This window comes from Hemiscyllium ocellatum, chromosome 29 (genome assembly GCF_020745735.1).
Source record: "Hemiscyllium ocellatum isolate sHemOce1 chromosome 29, sHemOce1.pat.X.cur, whole genome shotgun sequence".
Lineage (NCBI taxonomy): Eukaryota > Metazoa > Chordata > Chondrichthyes > Orectolobiformes > Hemiscylliidae > Hemiscyllium > Hemiscyllium ocellatum.
Window position 1 is genome coordinate 17,674,598 of NC_083429.1, and position 6,000 is coordinate 17,680,597.

Here is a 6,000-nt window from a genome sequence, read left to right on the forward strand (position 1 = left end):
AAACGTCGATTCTCCTGCTCCTGCTCCTGCTCCTCGGATGCTGCCTGGCCTGCTGTGTTTTTCCAGCACCACATTTTTCAACTCTGGTCTCCCGCATCTGCAGTCCTCACTTTCTCCTAGTTGACCTCAACTTCTTTAGTCCAGCATTCACTATACCTACCAGCCTTTCCCTTCACCCTAACAGGAGTATACTTTCTCTGGATTCTTATTACCTCATTCCTGAAGGCTTCCCATTTTCTGGTCGTCCCTTTGCCTGCAAACATCTGCCCCAATCAGCTTTTGAAATTTGATTCCTGATGAAGGGCTTTTGTCCGAAACATAGATTTTCCTGCTTTTCGGATGCTGCCTGACCTGCTGTGCTTTTCCAGCACCACTCTGATCTAAATGTTTGAAAGTTCTTGCCTAATACTGTCAAAATTAGCCCTTTTCCAATTTAAGTGTCAGGAAAGTCAGGTTTTATAAACAGATATGCATTATGTTGTTCGATTAATGTCAAGGTAGAATAGGACTGGGAGTTTAAGGGTATGAAACTACCATTTTTAAGATGGATTGGAAGCCTATGTGCTTTACAGTAGTATGGAGATGGGCTTTAAAATGTCTGAGAGACAAAAGGAAATTGTTATAGGTCCAAGTCACAGGATTTCCTCAGAATATCACTATTTCTCACATACTCGAATATTTTATCTAAATTTGGGAGAGACAGAATCGAGATATATTCATATTCAGAATATCCTCCATTGTGCTGTGTGGCATTATCACTGAATTGATTAATGGGACAGATTTTGAACAGATCTATTAACTCAGATTTGGGCTCCCATGAGGCACCTTGGTCATCAGTAGCAGCAGCATTATACTCCAGCACAATTTACAACATCATGGCCCACTCATCGAGCCAGGGGATCAACCCTTGTTCAATAGAAAGTGGATTGGGGGCATGCCAGAAGCAGCCGCAGAAGTACTTAAAAAGAAGGTGTTCACCTCGTGAAGCTACCAAACAGGACTGCTTGCATGTCAAACAGGATGTGAGGAGCAAGTGATAGATAGAGTTAAATGATCCCACGACCAATGGATCAGATATAAGTATTGTAGTCTTGCCACATCCAGTCGTGAATGGTGGTGGGCAATTAAACAACTCACTGGAGGAGGAGGCTTCACAAATATCCCCATCCTCAATGATGGAAGAGGACAGCACATCAGTGCAAAAGCTCTTGCTGAATCATTCTTCAACTGGAAGTGTTGAATGGATGATCTATCCCAACCTCCTCCAGTTGTCACCAGCATCAGAGTTGCCAGTCTTTGTCCAGTTGCATTTATTCCACATCATCATAGAATCCTTATAGTGCAGAAAGTTATCATTTGCCCATTAAGTCTGACCCTCTGAAGAGCACCCCACACGCATCCACACAGACAGCCACCCAATGCTGAAATCAAACCCCGGGCCCTGAGCTGTGAGGTAGCAGTGCTATCCACTCAGTCACATTGGTGGTTGAAGGTACTGGGTTACTATTAAGCAGTGAGCCCTGAGAACACTGGGGAAATAGTACTGAAGACTTGTGCTTCAGCAGTTTCCAATCCCTGAGCCAAGATGTTCCCATACAATTCAGCACTGGCATTAACCCAATAATATGAAAACTGCCCAGGTATGTCCTGTATGCACAAAGCAGGACAAATCCAACCCAACCAATTACCACTCCAGAGCCGAAAATGTGTTGCTGGAAAAGTGCAGTAGGTCAGGCAGCATCCAAAGAGCAGGAGAATCGACGTTTCGGGCGTGAGCTCTTCTTCAGGAAGGGCTCATGCCCGAAACGTCGATTCGCCTGCTCTTTGGATGCTGCCTGACCTGCTGCACTTTTCCAGCAACACATTTTCAGCTCTGATCTCCAGCATCTGCAGTCCTCACTTTCTCCTCCAATTACCACTCCACCACTCTCCACTATATCAAGTGATGGACGGTGACATCAACAGTGCTAAAAGCAGGACCTGCTCAGCAATAACCTGCTCACACACATCCAATTTGGGTTCCACCAGAGTCAGCTCCCTGACCTCATTATAGCCTTGGTTCAAACATGGACAAAGGGGTTGAATTCCAGAGTTGAGGTGAGAATGATAGCTTCTATATCAAGGCTGCACTCCACTGAGTGTGGCATCAAAATGTCAATAAAATGATATCAAGGACAAACTCTCTGCTGTTGGAAGTCATACCTGGCACATAGGAAGATGGTTGAGATTATTGCAGATCATTCATCTCAGCTCCAGGACATCTCTGTTGGAGTTCCTCAGGATAGTGTCCTAGGCCCAATCATATTCAGCTGCTTCATCAATGACTTTCCTTCCATCATAAGGTCAGAAGCGATGATGTTCGCCAGTGATTGCACAATGTTCAGCACCATTCATGTTTCCTCAGATTCTGAAGTAGCCCATGTTAAAATGAAAGAGAATTGTACAATATCCAGGCTTGCACAATATCCAGTGAGTTCAAAAGTAGCACCATTCATGTTTCAGTTGTTGCATCTCGGATGCTTTCTCCTTAAAGCACATCTAAAAGCTGAAGGGTCTGAAAAGCACACTATTTTGTTCTCTGGTAATCATCAGCTATTACCTACCAGTAAGTCCTCCCTAAGCCTGCATCATATCACTGTAAACGTCATTTCATTTTACAATAACAGAGAGCAGCTGGGTTCTAACTGTGAAATAGCATGTGTAAAAGAGAAAAGAATCTTTAAAAGATTACAGTAAGATTTCTGCATTTTGTCTTGGACACCACAGGGAACTAACGTGTTGAAAGATGGAACTGTTGTGGACGTAAAGCAGGTCTGTCAATCAATGTGCGCAGTGATCTGCTGACAGCACAGGTGTATGTACAGTGGCAATGAACTTCAACTATTACAAATCAGAAACCTGGGGGATCACTGTAGCTGCATGGAGTGCACAGCTTCATGGGTTTGAAATTTACTACGTATGAACTCTGATAGACAATGCAACCAGCCTGTCTAAGAAAGTGATTCTTGTGTATTTTCTCACAAAGCAGGGAGACAATAGACGATAGCTGTAGGAGTAGGCCATTCTGCCCTTCGAGCCTGCACCACCATTCAATAAGATCATGGCTGATCATCCTTAATCAGTATCCTGTTCCTGCCTTATCTCCATAACCCTTGATTCCACTGTCCTTGAGAGCTCTATCCAACTCTTTCTTAAATGAATACAGAGACTGGGCCTCCACTGCCCTCTGGGGCAGAGCATTCCACACAGCCACCACTCTCTGGGTGAAGAAGTTTCTCCTCATCTCTGTTCTAAATGGTCTACCCCGTATTTTTAAGCTGTGACCTCTGGCTCGGCACTCACCCATCAGCGGAAACATGTTTCCTGCCACCAGTGTGTCCAATCCTTTAATAATCTTATATGTCTCAATGAGATCCCCTCTCAGTCTTCTAAACTGGAGCCCAGTCGCTCCAGTCTTTCAGTGTAAGGTAATCCCGCCATTCCAGGAATTGACCTCGTGAACCTACACTGCACTCCCTCAATAGCCAGAATGTCTTTCCTCAAATTTGGAGACCAGAACTGCACACAGTACTCCAGGTGTGGTCTCTCCAGGGCCCTGTACAGCTGCAGAAGAACCTCTTTGCTTCTATACTCAATCCCTCTTGTTATGAAGGCCAGCATGCTATTAGCCTTCTTCACTACCTGCTGTACCTGCATGCTTACCTTCATTGACTGGTGTACAAGAACACCCAGATCTCTCTGTACTGCCCCTTTACCTAAATTGATTCCATTTAGGTAGTAATCTGCCTTCCTGTTCTTGCCAGCAAAGTGGATAACCATACATTTATCCTCATTAAACTGCATCTGCCATGCATCTGACCACTCACCTAACTTGTCCAGGTCACTCTTTAATCTCCTAATATCCACATCACATTTCACCCTGCCCACTCAGCTTAGTATCATCAGCAAATTTGCTAATACTATGGCTAATACCATCTTCTATATCACTAACATATATTGTAAAAAGCTGCAGTCCCAGTACTGATCCCTGCGGTACCCCACTGGTCACTGTCTGCCATTCTGAAATGGAGCCATTTATCACTACTCTTTGTTTCCTATCAGCCAACCAACTTTCAATCCAAGTTAGTACTTTGCCCCCAATACCATTCGCCCTAATTTTGCTCACTAACCTCCTATGTGGGACTTTATCAAAAGCTTTCTGAAAGTCCAGGTACACTACATCTACTGGATCTCCCTAGTCCATCTTCAGAGTTATATCCTTAAAAAATTCCAGAAGATTAGTCAAGCATAATTTCCCCTTCATAAATCCATGCTGACTCTGTCCTATCCTGTTACTACTATCCAGATGTGTCGTAATTTCAGCCTTTATAATAGACTCCAGCATCTTTCCCACCACTGAGGTCAGACTAACTGGTCTTTAATTTCCTGTTTTCTCTCTCCCACCTTTCTTAAAAAGTGGTATAACATTAGCCACCCTCCAATCTGCAGGAACTGATCCCGAATCTATCGAACTCTGGAAAATGATCACCAACGCATCCACGATTTCTCGAGCCACCTCCTTCAGTACCCTGGGATATAGACCATCAGGCCCCAGGGACTTATCAACCTTCAGACCTAACAGTCTCTCCAATACTAATTCCTGGCAAATATAAATTCCCTCAAGTTCAGGGTCCTTCAGGCAATGTTACCTCAGGGAGATTGCTTGTGTCTTCCCCAGTGAACACAGATCTGAAGTACCAATTCAATTCTTCTGCCATTTCTTTGTTCCCCATAATATATTCCCCTGTTTCTGTCTTCAAGGGCCCAATTTTAGTCTTCACCATTTTTTTTGCTTTTCACATACCTTTTACTATCCTCCTTTATATTATTGGCCAGTGTACCTTTGTACCTCATTTTTTTCTCTGTGTATTTCCTTCTTAGTAATCCTCTGTTGTTCTTTAAAAGCTTCCTCCTTTTCCCACTTATCTTTGCTATGTTATACTTTTTCTCTTTTAACTTTATATGTTTCTTAACTTTCCTTGTCAGCCACGGCCGCCCATGCGTCCTCCTAGGATCTTTTTTTCTTTTTTGGAAGAATTGATCCGGCAACTTCTGCATTATACACAGAAATATCCGCCATTTTTCCTCCACTGTCATCTCTGCTAAGGTATTGCACCATTGAACTTTGGCCAGCTCCTCCCTCATAGCTCCATAGTTCCCTTTATTAAACTGAAATATTGTCACTTCCGATTGTACCCTCTCCCTCTCAAATTGCAGATTGAAGCTTATTGTATTACGGTCATTACTTCTTAATGGCTCCTTCACTTCGAGGTCTCTGACCAATTCTGGTTCATTGCACAATACCAGATCCAGCATTGCCTTCTCCCTGGTTGGCTCTAGCACCAGCTGTTCTAAAAATCCATCTCTGAAGCACTCCACAAAGTCTCTTTCTTGAGGTCCAATACCATCCTGATTCTCCCAGTCTACCTGCATGGTGAAATCCCCCATAACAACTGTAGTAACATCTTTGTGACAGGCCAATTTCAGCTCCTGATTCAACTTAGATCCAACATCCAGGCTACTGTTTGGGGGCCTATAGATGACTCCCAAGAGGGTCTTTTTACCCTTAGTATTTCTAGCTCTATCCATACTGACTCTACATCCCCTGATACACGTGCTATCGTAAGGACAGACTGACGGGCAGAGAGGGTGGGGTGACACGTATAGCCTTGAATATTCATTTCCCAGGCCCTGTCCACTTTAAGCCACGTCTCAGTTATCCCCACAATATCGTATCTGCCAATTTCCAAAAGAGCTTCAAGCTCATCCAACTTATTTCTAATGCTTTGTGCATTCATTATAGTACTTTTAATTTGTTACTGCCCTCACCCTTCCCATCAACTCCTATTTCACTTAACCTTACAGCATGATCCCTTTCTGAGTTTTCTGCCTCATTGATACAGTTGTCTTTCTTGACTTCCCTTATTCTAACTTTCCCTTCAATTTCCTTCTTAAACATTC